Source organism: Oncorhynchus mykiss, chromosome 5 (assembly GCF_013265735.2).
Source record: "Oncorhynchus mykiss isolate Arlee chromosome 5, USDA_OmykA_1.1, whole genome shotgun sequence".
In the NCBI taxonomy this organism is placed as follows: domain Eukaryota; kingdom Metazoa; phylum Chordata; class Actinopteri; order Salmoniformes; family Salmonidae; genus Oncorhynchus; species Oncorhynchus mykiss.
Genome location: NC_048569.1, coordinates 35,502,149 through 35,520,441, shown reverse-complemented (window position 1 = coordinate 35,520,441; position 18,293 = coordinate 35,502,149). Strand labels below are relative to the sequence as shown.

The 18,293-nt window shown below is 42.4% G+C and overlaps 1 protein-coding gene across 1 annotated transcript in view; it reads right to left on the bottom strand.

The window, feature by feature from the left end:
* The window catches only part of LOC118964586 (protein unc-13 homolog B-like), a 60,568-nt gene that overhangs the window by 22,354 nt on the left and 19,921 nt on the right, over positions 1-18,293 (bottom strand). The window lies entirely within an intron of this gene.

Sequence of the window (18,293 nt, the reverse complement as noted above, 5' to 3'; positions counted from 1 at the left end):
CTTAAATCATTTCACACAGTGTGTGCCTGTATTTAGTTGTTTTCATGCTAGTGAGGGCCGAGAATCCCCTCTTACATAGGTACGTGGTTGCAAAGGGCATCAGTGTCTTAACAGCGCGATTTGCAAAGGCAGGATACTCTGAGCGCAGCCCAATCCAGAAATCTGGCAGTGGTGTCTGATTAAATCAAATTTTCACAGAACCGCTTGTTGCAATTTGACGAGGGTCTTGTTCAGATATTGGTAAGTGGACTGGTTGCAGGGCATGAAAGGGATAACGAATCCAGTTGTTTGTGTCAGTCATCCATTTCAGGAAAGTACCTGCGTAATTGCATACCCAGGTCACTCAGGTTCACATTTTACATTGTCCGTAAGCTTTAGTTCATTTGCACACACAAAAAATTCATACAGTGATGGAAAGACCTGTGTGTGGTCTTTGTTAATGCAGACAGAAAAGAGCTCCAACTTCTTAATCATAGCCTCAATTTTGTCCCGCACATTGAATACAGTTGGAGAGTTCATTCAGCGAGAATTTTTTTTAATAATACTTTTTTTTAATTATTTTTCTTTATCACCCAGTCATGTGAGAAACTCATCACCACACAAGCAGTCAGACAAGTGAAAATTACAGTCAGTAAAAATTAAAAATGTAAACACGTGGCAATACTTCGCCTCTTGATAACCAGTGCACTTCTCTCTGTTGTAAAAGCGTTACATGGTCGCTTCCCATATCATTGCATAGTGCAGAAAATACACGAGAGGGAGCCTTGCTTTACCATTTTCACTGTAGTTTCCAAAACGTCTTTCAAGCGGTCAGGCATTCCTTTGGCAGCAAGAGCCTCTGTGTACCCAAGTGGCGTTGGGAACAACGGCTTGCATGCACGTTACCACTCCACTACGTTTTCCTGTCATGGCTTTTGCTCCATCAGTACAGATACCAACACATCTTGACCACCAAAGTCCATTTGATGTCACAAAGGTGTCCAGTACTTGAAAAATATCCACCCCTGTTGTCCTGGTTTTTGAGCAAACGTAATGAGCAGCAGCTACGTTAGGCTACATACAGACCGTTAGTGGAACTCCCACGAGAGAGTAATTGTTAATGTGATTGGATGTTAATTATTTTACTAGGCTACCTTTATTTGATATTGTGTTATTTCGCTGAACAGTAGATGGTTTAATTTCATTTTTGGCAGTGAAACGAGGCTACTCAGGCAAGAAAAAAAACTCACCCAAATGTATAACCCCGTTGGAAAATCGAAATGGACAGTTTGAAAATGGTAAATCACATTTATATTTGGCGTAACCCCAACGGCATTGCCACGTACTTCTGGGTGGGAGTGGCCGTTTTAGAACATTTGGCAGTACGTCCAACAGGCCTCACAACCGAAGCCCATGTGTATGGGCGAGCAGTTTGCTGAGAGTCCCATGGTGGTGGTGGGGTTATGGTATGGGCAGGCAGAAGCTACAGACAACGAACACATTAGCATTTTATCGATGGCAATTTGAATGGACAGAGATACCGTGACAAGATCCTGAGGCCCATTGTCATACCATTCATCTGCCACCATCACCTCATGTTTCAGCATGATAATGCACAGCCTCATGTTGAAAAAATCTGTACACAATTCCTGGAAGCTGAATATGTCCCAGTTCTTCCATGGCCTGCATACTCAGACATGCCACCCATTGAGCTTGTTTGGGATGCTCTGGATCAACATATACTACAGCATGTTCCAGTTCCCGCCAATATCCTGCAACTTCACACAGCCATTAAAGAGTGGGAGAAGACTCCACAGGCCACAATCAACAGCCTGATCAACTTTATGTGAAAGAGATGTCACGCTCCATGATGCAAATGGTGGTATATTTTTGTTCAGTACACAATACTGATACAGTATTTATCCCCACCACATAATTAGGATAGGGTTGTCATGCTGAAAGTACCTCAGTAATTGTGGGAGGGGACAAAAGAGAAAGATACCATTGAGTCAAACATATTAATTACTGTGTACATGTAGGAGACGAAGTCTCCATATTACTTTGTCTTTATATGACATAGGCAGTAATCTGCAGGACATCAAATGATTTTCCAGACAAGAATCATAGAACTTCTGTATGTAGGTCAGAAAACAAAAACATGGTGGCAGACGTGGCCATGATGGGATGCAGTAACATGATAGTAACATGATTGACCATAGATCAGACTTCGGGCCTGTACAGTAGCAGTAAAGCTAGCTTGGCCAACAGCTTCACTTAGTCTTTGTGCGACTGTGACGGTTGGCAACATTAGTGAGAGACCAAGGAGATAAGTCTGTTTCTCCCCCCCCCCCCCCATGCTAATCTCACTACAGAGTCAGACACCGCCAGGGTGGCAGCAAAATATAGCCTAGCCATTCTCTCCCCAGGAAGATCCGATTCCCTCACTGCAGAGCAGCCTCCCGAACATAGCTGTGGGAATCATCACCACTTCACCTCGGATACTGTAACAAGCCAGTACATAAGACTACGTGATGCAGAGACAGTCGGTATACTTGTGACCTGCTTCTACAGCAGAAAAGGTCACTGTCATCAATCATACTATGAAGTTAAAGACTAAGGTTAAAATACCATTGATTCATAAACATTGAAAAAGGCAGCACTGAAGCAGGTCGTTTCATTTAATAAAACAATGATAGGCAAACTATTTCATATTTACTGTAGGATATTATACTGACTGTAGAAAACATTAGGAATCTGTTAAATCAACTTCAGTGTAGGTGAAGGGGATGAGACAGGTTAAAGAAGATGTTTAAGCCTTGAGACATGGGTTGTGTATGTATGCAATTCAGAGGGTGAATGAGCAACACAAAATATTTTAGTGCCTTTGAGTGTGTCAAGAACTGCAACACTGCTGGGTTTTCCACGCTCAACAGTCTCCCTTGTATATCAAGAACGGTCCACCACCCAAAGGATTATCCAGCCAACTTGACAACTGTGGGAAGTATTGGAGTCAACATGGACCAGCATCCCTATGGAACACTTGACACCTTGTAGTCCATGCCCAAAGAACTTTAGGGGTGCAACTCAATATTAGGATGGTGTTCCTAATGTTGTATACACTTAGCGTATAGTACAGTATACTATGTTGTGTACCAAATCTAAATAATTGGTAGAGAAGACAATCTCCATCTTGATTGTTATTGAAATATATGAAGGCCACAACATAAAACATATTCCACTTTAGTGGTAGGAGGATATGCAACCAGACGTTGGCTGGCCCTTCAGTCTGAAGTTGCATTGGTAACTCCCTCTATCCCTCCAGCAGCACTGACATGGAGAGAGGGATGACAGGAGGAGGGTAGATCGGGATGAGCCCATCCCAGTGGCCCTGGCTGTAGTGTACAGCTTTACACAGCCAATGCTCACCCTCAACGTCAGCATAACATAACGTTGTTGGTTGGTTTCTCCCAAAAAGGGAGCCAGCAGCGGTTTGCAGCGGCGCCAGCCCAGGGGAGATTAGAGCCCGTGTGACATAACCACCACTTTTCATTTCCTGCGCCAGTTTGCGAGAGCGGGCAGGCCCGACACGTGCCTGCTGACGCACTCTGCTAGCTACCAGCCCCCGCGCCACCCCCGCCCTCCCATAGTGCTGCTGGTTCTGCTTGACCCACAGCCTGGGGCAGAGGGGAGGGGCCAGAATGAGAAACAGTCATCTAAACTATCAGATACAGTGGTAGTGGTACCGTAACACAGCTACACAAACACGCCAGCACCAAAGCGCTCAGACTATGGATTTGAATGTCGTCCAACAAACCAGTAGACAATTATATACAATTCTCAGGAAAATGACCTGTTTTCCAAGAGCGGTGATCTCCGACAGACACGCATTCACGCAAACCCACCTATCAACCTGGGAAAATATACATGTAACCAGATTAGTTTTAGACTGGTTAAATCACATCCCAATGCCTCTCCACCGGTTTCCAAGGTGACAAAAATAAACATTTATTATGCCATGGACACAAACTCAACAAAACTTGATTAAAATCATTAGAACAGGTACAGAATGAGACTGTATAGGGCAACAACGTCATCCATGCACGGACCACATTCTACAGAGAAGGAAACAATGCATTAACACTAATGGAATATCACCTGTTAGCCCCAGAGGACTCATTAGATACATAACCAGGCGAATTAACAACAGCAGGGTTTGACATTCAGGTACATTTGCCAGTGCCAACAAAGCTACTGGTCCGAAAGAAAATAATAATGGCCCGAGAAAGCGAACGTTGCGCACGTAAATAAAATGTTCTTAATTAGCGGGCTGAGCAAGTAGTCTATAGCCAATAATGACATACCCTGCGAACACAATTAATTCCAATTTGACAATATCATATTTACATTGATTGTTTGGAGGGAAGAAATACAACCTTTCGCAATCTCAAAAAGGGTGTTATTGTTTGCGATTCACTCCACAGGCCCTATGAAAATCAGTTCAACCTTTTTCCTGGTATTATTTTCCAGGTTAACGAGTTGTCCTAGGTTTTTCAGGTTCACTCTCAAAATCACACTTTTTTAAAATAGAAAAACGTAAAAAAAATGGGATTTTCTAAATCCACAACAATGCTTCAACCACATCAGGAGACCACTTAAGGTCTGGAAACACTTTACATTTAAAAAAAAAAATATATATACACACATATATAATATATATGTGTGTGTGTGTGTGTGTGTGTGTATATATATATATATATATAGTATATATACATGTATATATACACATACACACACATACATACATATATATATAGATATATATATACATATATATAGATATATATATACATATATATAGATATACATATACATATACATATACATATACACATATACATATACATATACATATACACATATACATATACATATACACACACACACACACACACAGTGCATTCGGGAAAGTATTCAGACTGACTTTTTCCACATTGTTACATTCCAGCCTTATTCTAAAATTGATAAAATTGTTTTCCCTCAATCTACACACAATAAGCAATAATGACAAAGCGAAAACAGGTTTAAAGAAATATTAGCAAATGTATTAAAAATAACAAATACCTTATAAGTATTCAGACTCTGCTATGAGACTCAAAATTGACCTCAGGTGTATCATGTTTCCATTGATCATCCTTGAGATGTTTCTACAACTTGATTGGAGTCCACCTGTGGTAAATTCAATTGATTGGACATGATTTGGAAAGGAAAACACCTGTCTATATAAGATCCCACATTTGACAGTGCATGTCAAAGCAAAAACATTCTTAAATGGAAGAAGTTTGGAAACACCAAGACTCCTAGACCAAGACTTCCTAGAGCTGGCTGCCTGGCCAAACTGAGCAATCGGGGGAGAAGGGCCTTGGTCAGGGAGGTGACCAAGAACCCAATGGTCACTCTGACAGAGCTCCAAAGTTCCTCTGTGGAGATGGGAGAACCTTCCAGAAGGACAACTATCTCGGCAGTACTCCACCAATCAGGCCTTTATGGTAGAGTGGCCAGACGGAAGCCACTCCTCAGTAAAAGGCACATGACAGCCCGCTTGGAGTTACCCAAAAGGCACCAAAAAAAACACTTGTCACTATGGGGTATTGTGGGTAGATTAAAAAAAGGGGGGGGGGGGGGGGGGGGTGGGAAACAATTTAATCAATTTCAGATTAAGGCTGCAACGTAACAAAATGTGGAAAAAGTCAAGGCTTCTGAATACTTTCCGAATGCACTGTATATATACAAAACCGGTCAAAAGTTTAGACACCTACTAATTCAAGGTTGTTTTTTGTTGTTGTTTTTTTCACTCTTTTATACATAGAATAATTGTTGAGACAGGAATGCTTTTCCAAAAGTCTTGAAGGAGTTCCCACATATGCTGAGCACTTGTTGGCTGCTTCTCCTTCACTCTGCGATCTAAGTCATCCCAAATCATCTCAATTGGGTTGAGGTTTGACGATTGTGGAGGCCAGGTCATCTGATGCAGCACTCCATCACTCTCCTTCGTCAAATATCCCTTACAGCTTGGAGGTGTGTTGGGTCAATGTCCTGTTGAAAACAAATGATAGTCCCACTAAGCACAAACCAGATGGGATGGCGTATCGCTGCAGAATGCTGTGGTAGCCATGCTGGTTAAGCGTGCCTTGAATTCTAAATAAAATCAGACAGCGTCACTAGCAAAGCACCCACACACCTCCTCTATGCTTCACAGTGGGAACCACACAGGCGGAGATTCTCCATTCATCTAACATGCGTCACACAAAGACAGCCGTTGGAACAAAAAAAAAAAAAAAACATTTGGACTTATCAGACCAAAGGGCAGATTTCCACCAGTCTAAAGTCCATTGCTTGTGCTTCTTGGACTAAGCAAATCTCTTCTTATTGGTGACCTTTAGTGGTGTTTTCTTTGCAGCAATTCAACCATGACAGCCTGATTCACACAGTCTCCTCTGAACAGTTGAGGAAATAAATAAATAATTACTGGCACCCTAGCACCAATAAAAAAAATTGGTGTCACACTGCCAAGTCAAAGCCTTGCAAATGCAAATGTTTTGTTCACAGTTATGTTAGCCCCAGAGGACTAGTTATATTGACACCAGGCCCAGGGCTTTTGGGGTGAGAAGACACAGGTCTAATTAGAGTCTTAGGAGGACAGGCAGTCTGTAACAACAATACAGCCATTACATTACAACCATGCCCTGAAGACACTCACCATCTCCCCCTTACAAATTAGATGTCCCATACCTAGTCTTGGACCACACTTGCTGCTTCCCATGAATACTAGGTAAAAAGGTAAGGGGAGAAGGAGGAGGCCTTGATTAGATCAGAGCCACTTAGTGATTGCGGTCTCTCCCTGAAAGAACTCTTCCACAAAGGAATGATACCATTAGGAGGAAACACTCACCCTCTGTAATAACACAGATCCACGTGCAGCGGCACGCTGGTAGAAATAAGCATACAAGAAAATGCTCATCCAGGTTGCGCTCCTCGTGGTCGGTGATTGTAATGTAGGGAAACAGAAATAGGGCTGTTACGGTCTTGGAATTTGAGGTTACGGTAAATGGCCAGGCCAATGTACACTGTCACTGACAATGGTTAAATTCTGTTTGTACATTTGTTTTCATGAATATGCTTCTTAATAAAAGCTATTTGAAACAAGCCATGACACTTTGTTATTATCATGCCATTTCAATCTTATCTTCTTAAGGCTAGGGGGCACTATTTTCACGTCCGGACGAAAAGTGTGCCCAAAGTAAACTGCCTGCTACTCAGGCCCAGAAGCTAGGATATGCATATAATTGGTAGATTTGGATAGAAAACGCTAACGTTTCTAAAACTGTTAAAATGTCTGAGTATAACAGAACTTATTTGGCATGCGAAAACCAGATGACAAACCATCCAGGATGTTTTTTTTAGGTCACTCTCTTTTCAATGGGTTTTCTATGTGATCTAGATTTCTAAGGCACTTGCTTGCAGTTCCTATCTCTTCCACTAGATGTCAACAATCTTTAGAAATTGGTTGATGTTTTTCCTTTGAGAAATGAAGAAGTAGGGCTGTTCAAAACGAGGGTCGAGTCTAGTGTACTGTTGTGGTTGGGGCGCGCGACCTGAAAGCTCGCTCCACTTTTTTTTTGTACGGTATAGAACACAGTTTATCCAGTCTTAAATTGTATAGATTATTTACATTTAAAAATACCTAAAATTTGATTAGGAAAGTTTGAAATGTTTGGATCTAGTTTACAGGTAACTATTAGGTACTTTGTCGTCAAGTTGGAACCAGTGTTTTTCTGAATCAAACGCGCCAAATAAATGTACATTTTGGAGATATAACGACAGAATAAATCAAACAAAAGGACCATTTGTGATGTTTAGTCGACATATTGGAGTGCCAACAGAAGGTGAGGCATGAATTATATCGTTCTGACTTTTGTGTCGAGCCTGGCGGGTTGAAATGTGATTTGTGTTTGTTTCATGGGGTGCTGTCCTGAGATAATAGCATGGTTTGCTTTCGCCGTAAAGCCTTTTGAAATCTGACACTGGCTGGATTAACAAGAAGTTCATCGTAAAACACTTGTCTGATTCATAAATTATTGTTATGAGTATTTCAGTTTTTGAATTGGTAGCGCTGCTATTTCACTGGGTGTTACCAAATAAATCCTGTTAACGGAATTGGCACACGAAGGGATCACTAAGAAGTTATTCATGTTTTACTTGTAGGCCTATAAGATGTCTACCTTGTCTGTTGGCTTTTCTGCATGTATACATTTCTAATACAGGTCCTATTTCGACGCACAAAACCATTCAAACTAAGTCTGAGTTCTCCCACTTTTCCCAAAATATTTATATAACGTCACAAGCACTGCTGCTGTGGTCATTCAATGGCATATGTTCTTCAAAGAGATGATGCCGTAAAGAGAGAAATAAATGTAGCCCAAGCTACCGAAAATAGGCCTTTTACAAGATTAAATCATGACAGGAGCATTAGATTTTTATTAAAAGAGACGGAGTTCAGACAGTCAAGGTAGCTGATTCTCTCCATGTCCATGTTAACTCACACGTGCACACCTCCGTAAAAGCACTCAATCAAAGCCACCAGTAGGCTTGGGCGGTATATAGTATTTACCGTATACCGGGGTATTTGCGTCAATAGAGAGATCAGGGGCGTGTGGCTAGTTTTCCTTCACAGAAAACAGTGCAACACGAGGCAGAAAATAGCTTAATTTATCAGATGACAACAGAAGTGCAACGCTATTTGGCTGGTAGCCACACAAGTAGGCTAAATGAGTTTAATGAAAAAGCAAGGTATTTTTCACAAAAACTATGCATGGCTATCATATGTCTGTTTATCATAGAAAGAATGTAGCAAGCCACATTTCCTACTGTTTTTCTTAGTTAATCTTGCGTTTTACCAGAGAAAAGTAGGCTGGCTACACTGAGAAAAGTACCTGAGAAAAGTAGCTACACATTTGTCAGAGTGCTTGCTGTTTGCTGATAGAATGCCCAATTAGTGAATTCTCTGCGTGGAGAAGTGCAACTAAAGCACAAAATTAGTCTGATGCAGAGCAGAAATGACAATAAGCAGCATTTTAGAACTGCATTTACAAAATTAACATTAAATATTTTATTCCTGCATGAAAAACAAATAATTTTGCATGGTTATAAGACAATGAATTGACAAGGCAAGTATGAAAGGGGATAGCTATGAAGAGAAAATGGACAATCATTAAAATAGAAACAAAAACACGTCCATAGCCTATTTATTAGCGACACTGATTATAGAGGGGGAGAGTGTTGTGAAGATAGTTACGCACAATATTTGAACAATTACAATTTGAATGGATGTAAAAAAATAAAAAATAGAAAGACTTGACTTACTGTGTGAAGTGAAGAAAAAAAATCCTGAGAAGCTGAGCTGGACACTTAACTACATTTGACTACATTTGACATTTGCGAGAAGCATGCCAGCTTCTTCTATGAGTCCTCAGGTGCGTGAGCGCTCTGTCAACATTAACAGGACAGAGAAACCAGGCACATGCTCATATGGAGTGTGGTATTAAATAAACCAAAACTTGTTTCTCACAAGTGTAGCAGGTTATGAATGAACTCAAACATTTCCACTCAGAGAATGATAACGATAATTGATACATGCATTAACAGAAATTAATTTCACTTATTTACAGGGATTAACAGTAAATTGTTTTACAAACAGTAGGCTACCACATGGGCATTCATAAAAGTGCATTGCAGGCCGACACTAAAGTCTAGGCTAGTATTCTACTTTGCGGGGATTGGAGGGTGGAATTATTTTGGGTCTCGCCTAGGGCAGCATATCAGCCAGGATCGGGCATGATCGGTGTTGATTGGTCTATAAATTAAAAAAAGACTATCAAATGATACCATGCCAGGTTGGAAAGGATTGGCGCATTGTCCATTTGACACAACATTAGCACATTAGGTTATAGGCCTCAGAGCCAGAACCACCTTGTCAACTGCTGTTGACAATTAAAGTCAGACATATCCAACCTTTAAAAACCAACAAAAACACAATATATTAATTTACTAGCAAAGCAATGAAAGCGTGCATTGTATAAAAGTCCAAATATTTATTCTGAAGTGCCACGGCCTACAGCGCTCTACACCCCCCCTCGCATCTAGCCAGACTAGTTGATCCAGCATCACAGTTCGAAAGAGGAGATGTAGAATGTTTAGACCAAGTTAGCAAAACACTTGCTTATAATCAATCATTAGTGAACACTCCCACTTTCAAGTAAAATAAAGTTTAGAAAAATAAAACAAATCCTATAATGAAATGTAACTGGCCACTGACGAGATCTACTGGCCCAACATGTTTTCACTGGCCCCGGCAAGCTATCGTTAATGTCGGACCCTGCACGCGAAAGAAAATAAATGAATATGCCAGAAAACAATAGGCTAATTGTGACACGCAAATTCATGCTCTGTCCCACCGTGTAGAAATTTGACTGCAACCACAGTGCACTGTGCACAGAACACACACCCAGGTATGGAGAGGTCGGACCGACAGCAGACTGTCAAACGAGCAGTCTTTCCCTGTCATCACACACTTCGTGACTGACAGGTGCCTGTCTAATCAACAGATCGCTAGAAGATGCATATTGTTAATTCTAGCGGGAGATGGCTCTGCAGACTTTTTTCTGACTAGTGAATTGAAAAGTAGCCTAGTTAATGGAAATGGAAAAAGTACCCGGCTGAAAATGACACTGTAGTTGGCTGGATAGCCGACAGCCGGCGCTGGTGGAAAACACTGTTCAAGGGTCTTCAGTGACATTTTGATCCTCTCCCAGTCTGTAATACCTACCAGTCTAATACCTACATGCTTCAAGTACACCACAATAGTCCCAGAACGCCAAGGTAACCTGTCTAAATGATAATCACCCGTAGCACTCATATCTGTAGCCATGAAATGCTTTGAAAAGGCTGGTCATGGCTCATATAAACACCCTGGACCCACTCCAATTCGCATACTGCGCCAACATCTCCACAGATGACACAATCTCTATTGCATGCCACACTGCCCTTTCCCACCTGGACAAGAGGAACACCTGTGTGAGAATGCTGTACATTGACTACAGCTCACCATTCAACACTATAGCGCCCTCTAAGCTCATCACTAACCCAAGGTCCCTGGGACTGAACACCTCCCTTTGCGACTGGAAAACCTCCCTGGTCGTTATGGTTGAATCACTGCTCGACTGTGGGATCTTACAGATAATATATGTTTGTGTGGGGAACAGATGAGGTAGTCATACAAAAATCATGTTAAACACAATTGCACACATGCAACTTGTGAAGCACATTTTTACTCCTGAACTTATTTAGGCTTGCCATAACAAAGGGGTTGAATGCTTATTGACTCAAGACATTTCAGCATTTCATTTGGTATTGGTTTGTTAAAATTTCAAAAAACATAATTCCACTGACATTATGGGGATATCATGTGTAGGCCAGTGACGACAACAACAAAACATCTCTATTTAATACATTTTCAATTCATGCTGTAACACAATTTGGAAAAATCAAAGTGTATGAATACTTTAAGGCACTACATATGTACAGTTGAAGTCGAAAGTTTAGATAAACGAGTTAACTCCAACCTAGGTGTTTCAACCACCCCACAAATTTCTTGTTAACAAATTATAGTTTTGGCAAGTCGGTTAGGACATCTACTTTGTGCATGACACAAGTAATTTTTCCAACAATTGTTTACAGAAATTTCACCATCACAATTCCAGTGGGTCAGAAGTTTACATACACCAAGTTGACTGTGCCTCTAAACAGCTTGGAAAATTCCAGAAAATTGTGTCATGGCTTTAGAAGCTTCTGATTGGCTAATTGACATCATTTGAGTCAATTGGAGGTGTACCTGTGGATGCATTTCAAGGTCTACCTTAACTCAGTGCCTCTGTTTGACATCATGGGAAAATCAACAGAAATCAGTCAAGACATCAGAAAAAAAATTGTATACCAAGTCTGGTTCATCCTTGGGAGCAATTTCCAAACGACTGAAGGTACCACGTTCATCTGTACAAACAATAGTACGCAAGTATAACACCATGGAACCACGCAGCCGTTATACTGCTCAGGAAGGAGACGCGTTCTGTCTCCTAGAGATGAACGTACTTGGGTGCGAAAAGTGCAAATCAATCCCAGAACAACAGCAAAGTACCTTGTGAAGATACTGGAGGAAACAGGTACAAAAGTATCCATATCCATAGTAAAACGAGTCCTATATCGACATAACCTGAAAGGCAGCTCAGCAAGGAAGAAGCCACTGCTCCAAAACCGCAATAAAAAAGCCAGACAATGGTTTGCAACTGCACATGGGAACAAAGATCGTACTTTTTGGAGAAATGTCCTCTGGTCTGATGAAACAAAAATAGAACTGTTTGGCCATAATGACCACCCTTAGGTTTGGAGGAAAAAGGTGGATGCTTGCAAGCTGAAGAACAGCATCAACTGTGAAGCACTGGGGTGGCAGCATCATGTTGTGGGGGTGCTTTGCTGCAGGTGATGGACAATGACCCCAAGCATACTTCATAAAGTTGTGGCAAAATGGCTTAAGGACAACAAAGTCAAGGTATTGAAGTGGCCATCACAAAGCCCTGACCTCAATCCTATAGAACATTTTTTTATTTCACATTTATTTAACCAGGTAGGCAAGTTGAGAACAAGTTCTCATTTACAATTGCGACCTGGCCAAGATAAAGCAAATCAGTCGACACATACAACGACAGTTACAAAATGGAGTAAAACAAACATACAGTCAATAATACAGTATAAACAAGTCTATATACGATGTGAGCAAATGAGGTGAGATAAGGGAGGTAAAGGCAAAAAAAGGCCATGGTGGCAAAGTAAATACAATATAGCAAGTAAAACACTGGAATGGTAGATTTGCAGTGGAAGAATGTGCAAAGTAGAAATAAAAATAATGGGGTGCAAAGGAGCAAAATTAATAAATAAATAAAATAAATACAGTAGGGAAAGAGGTAGATGTTTGGGATAAATTATAGGTGGGCTATGTACAGGTGCAGTAATCGGCTCTGACAGTTGGTGCTTAAAGCTAGTGAGGGAGATAAGTGTTTCCAGTTTCAGAGATTTTTGTAGTTTGTTCCAGTCATTGGCAGCAGAGAACTGGAAGGAGAGGCGGCCAAAGAAATAATTGGTTTTGGGGGTGACTAGAGATATACCTGCTGGAGCGTGTGCTACAGGTGGGAGATGCTATGGTGACCAGCGAGCTGAGATAAGGGGGGACTTTACCTAGCAGGGTCTTGTAGATGACGTGGCGCCAGTGGGTTTGGCGACGAGTATGAAGCGAGGGCCAGCCAACGAGAGCGTACAGGTCGCAATGGTGGGTAGTATATGGGGCTTTGGTGACAAAACAGATTGCACTGTGATAGACTGCATCCAATTTGTTGAGTAGGGTATTGGAGGCTATTTTGTAAATGACATCGCCGAAGTCGAGGATTGGTAGGATGGTCAGTTTTACAAGGGTATGTTTGGCAGCATGAGTGAAGGATGCTTTGTTGCGAAATAGGAAGCCAATTCTAGATTTAACTTTGGATTGGAGACGTTTAATGTGGGTCTGGAAGGAGAGTTTACAGTCTAACCAGACATCTAGGTATTTGTAGTTGTCCACGTATTCTAAGTCAGAGCCGTCCAGAGTAGTGATATTGGACAGGCGGGCAGGTGCAGGCAGCAATCGGTTGAAGAGCATGCATTTAGTTTTACTTGTATTTAAGAGCAATTGGAGGCCACGGAAGGAGAGTTGTATGGCATTGAAGCTTGCCTGGAGGGTTGTTAACACAGTGTCCAAGGAAGGGCCAGAAGTATACAGAATGGTGTCGTCTGCGTAGAGGTGGATCAGAGACTCACCAGCAGCAAGAGCGACATCATTGATCTATACAGAGAAGAGAGTCGGTCCAAGAATTTAACCCTGTGGCACCCCCATAGACTGCCAGAGGTCCGGACAGCAGACCCTCCGATTTGACACACTGAACTCTATCAGAGAAGTAGTTGGTGAACCAGGCGAGGCAACCATTTGAGAAACCAAGGCTGTCGAGTCTGCCGATGAGGATGTGGTGATTGACAGAGTCGAAAGCCTTGGCCAGATCAATGAATACGGCTGCACAGTAATGTTTCTTATCGATGGCGGTTAAGATATCGTTTAGGACCTTGAGCGTGGCTGAGGTGCACCCATGACCAGCTCTGAAACCAGATTGCGTAACAGAGAAGGTAAGGTGAGATTCGAAATGGTCGGTAATCTGTTTGTTGACTTGGCTTTTTAGAAAGGCAGGGTAGAATAGATATAGGTCTGTAGCAGTTTGGGTCAAGAGTGTCCCCCCCTTTGAAGAGGGGGATGACCGCAGCTGCTTTCCAATCTTTGGGAATCTCAGACGACACGAAAGAGAGGTTGAACAGGCTAGTAATAGGGGTGGCAACAATTTCGGCAGATAATTTTAGAAAGAAAGGGTCCCGATTGTCTAGCCTGGCTGATTTGTAGGGGTCCAGATTTTGCAGCTCTTTCAGAACATCAACTGACTGGATTTGGGAGAAGGAGAAATGGGGGAAGGCTTGGGCGAGTTGCTTTAGGGGGGTGCAGTGCTGTTGACCGGGGTAGGGGTAGCCAGGTGGAAAGCATGGCCAGCCATAGAAAAATGCTTATTGAAATTCTCAATTATGGTGGATTTATCAGTGGTGACAGTGTTTCCTATCTTCAGTGCAGTGGGCAGCTGGGAGGAGGTGCTCTTATTCTCCATGGACTTTACAGTGTCCCAGAACTTTTTTGAGTTAGTGTTGCAGGAAGCAAATTTCTGCTTGAAAAAGCTAGCCTTGGCTTTTCTAACTGCCTGTGTATAATGGTTTCTAGCTTCCCTGAACAGCTGCATATCACGGGGGCTGTTTTGTGGGCAGAACTGAAAATGCGTGTGCAAGCAAGGAGGCCTACAAACCTGACTCCGTTACACCAGCTCTGTCTGGAGGAATGGGCCAAAATTCACCCAATTTATTGTGGGAAGGTTGTGGAAGGCTACCCGAAGTGTTTGACCCAAGTTCAACAATTTAAAGGCAATGCTACCAAATACTAATTGAGTGTATGTAAACTTCTGACCCACTGGGAATGTGATGAAAGAAATTAAAGCTTAAGTAAATCACTATTTTTCTGACATTTCACATTCTTAAAATAAACTGGTGACCTAAGACAGGGAATTTTTACTAGGATTAAATGTCAGGAATTGTGAGGAACTGAGTTTAAATGTACTTGGTTAAGGTGTATGTACACTTCTGACTTCAACTGTATCTACCTTAATTACCTCGTGCCCCTGTACTGGTACCCTGTATATAGCCAAGTAATCGATACTCAGTGTATTTATTATAACTCATCTTTTTTTCCTCTCTCACACTGCATTGTTGGGTAGGACCCATAAGCATTTCATTGTTAGTCTACACAGGTTGTTTATGAAACATGTGTCAAATACAATTTGATTTGATCCAGCATCAAGAAGCATAGACAGTCCAGCTTCGAGCAGGAAATGATTGCTCACGGTCTACTATCAGAGTGTGGAGACTGATCAGCGAAGATCTGCCCAGGTTACTAAACCATTCTTTGGGAGCTCACCAAGCCCCTCTGTCTGTCGCTCCAACTCACCCCACATGCCTTAGTCAAGTGCCTTCATTCATTATTAACGCATGCTAAGTTTTTCAATAAATTAGTCAGAAAAACACGTGTGGTTTGAAGGCTGACATTTAAAATTAAGACCACTCATCAATGTTGTATGAGTTAGGAGACATATTCCTCTGTCACAAGAAGCACCTGGGTAGTTGTGTTTTATGAATAGCTTACAGTACAAATGTATGTGGTGGGTAAGTATTTGCTAGTAGCTACAGTATATTTGTATTCTGGGCAACAATCTGTCAAGCACGACCAGCTGGATTAATTTGCAATTGAAAAACTATCCTAACATGGAGTAGTCAAAACATTGAGCTCAACCAAACACTGCTTCAGAAGATACGTACTGTACCGTGCAGTATAGCTACACCATCCTCTTTCCCCTGCCCAGTGACTACCATAAAACACAGCCATATTCTGTCCAATTCTAGGACTATATAACCCCGTTGATACTTCCAGGAAAACGTCAGTGCATGCACATTTCAAATCAACCACGCAGCCTCGTATCAAGTCTCCATTCTGAGCACCAGAACTCTGCTAGAGAGGAAAACAAAGGCATCACCCCTCAAGTCCATTGGCCGGTTTCAAGGTAATATGGAAGCAGCATGATGCAAGCCCTCGCAAAAATCCCAGGCCAATTCAAGGTCAATCGTAATGTGTGGTAAAAGCACTTGACCAGAGACCAAAACATTAAAAGGGCTGTGCATGTGTATGCCTGTATATGCGTGTCCATGTTTATTCTGCAACTAACCTATCACCTCAGTCAAGTCACAGAACTTTTCAGAACAGAGCTTACAAGTCAAGCCATGATTACAGGCTCAATAGAACTGAATAAACAGACAAAAGACAAACTGCTGGCAAACTGGTCCTGTCCTTGTCTGTGAGGTGAATGTGTACATGTAGCCCACAGCACAATGGAGGAGATTGAACAGACTTTATGTCTTCTGTTCTGAGCAGAGAAGTGGAGTGTTTGCTCTGCGGCTGAGCTATTGTCACAAGTGGAGGGGCCAGAGGGATACTGCTCTCTTACCTCCTAGGACATAGGCTGTTCACCTAGGACTATACAACACATCCCAGAAAAAGTACAAAGTTTAACTGTTTAAGACAAAGAATCAAACAACTCTAGGAGATAAAGTCTAGGGAGTCAGTGATCATTAGCCAAGACAAGGGTCAGTCAAGGACCTGAGGTGTGCGAGTTCCACCACACTGGGAGATGCCATGGTAAGGTCAGCAGTGACTCACTGCACTGCTGCAGCTACTGCTAGCCAGGAACACGTTCATGGGGCTTATGGGATAGGCGTGAAGGCAAACAGTGGAAGGATTTGCCTAGGTGGAGGGCGTGGGGATTTGGACTTAGCCAACACTGATCTGAGCAGCTAACCTGAAGCACATGGGCTAGAGCTAGGCAGGAAGCAGGGACACAGAGCTCCATGAGATTATGCAATACACAATCAACCAATCACCGCCCTGACACATTTAACTGTTTGACCTACAAGATAAATGGGTGCAACTGACTAGCTGCTATGAAGGCTTTAAGGTTTACACACATAGGCAGGCACGTGCACAGATAGGGCTCTACCTGCACTTCACCCTTTGTCCCGCCAAAGTGCCCTTTTCAGTGGTGATAGAATTTCCCCAAAAATATTAATTTATTTTGTATACATTTTGTCGTTGTTCAGAACCCACAAGTCGTGGTTAAATTCTCATCTACGCTTTAGAACCAATAGTTGCACGTCTTGATTGTTGATGTTGACCAATGACCAAACATACTTCGGAGGCATCTTTGCCAAAACAATAATAGACAACCTGCCGAATGTTTTTATTATTATTTATTTATTTATTTACCCCTTTTTCTCCCCAATTTCGTGGTGTCCAAGAGACGAAGGCTGAATGTCATGCGTCCTCCGATACACAGCTGCTTCTTAACACAGCGTGCATCCAACCCGGAAGCCAGCCGCACCAATGTGTCGGAGGCTACACCGTGCACCTGGCAACCTTGGCTAGCGCGCACTGCGCCCGGCCCGCCACAGGAGTCGCTGGTGCGCGATGAGACAAGGAGATCCCTACCGACCAATCCCTCCCTAACCCAATTGTGCGTCGCCCCACGGACCTCCCGGTCGTGGCCGGTTACGACAGAGCCTGGGCGCGAACCCAGGGACTCTGATGGCACAGCTGGCGCTGCAGTACAGCGCCCTTAACCACTGCGCCACCCGGGAGGCTCAACCTGCCGATTTGATTGATCATTTTCCACATAGGCCTAGTTTGAGTGGCTACATGTCTAAATATAAGCAGCTGTAAAGTCGCACTGCCTTCAATATTATGGCATGAAGACGTAACATATTCTGGCAAATGTATTACGACAAGGAAGAACAAGGCTTCCCAGCTGGCAACGAGCACTCTGCAGGCAGGCTGCACTCCAAAAAGATGGCGCAGTGCAGACATAACATGCTTTCCATCCAATCCTGCAACATCTGCTAATGTAGGGTATATGATTTACCTTGCCCTGGACTCCAAAAAAGCTACATGATATACCCCTAGTTGATATTTGCTGCAAACATGAATG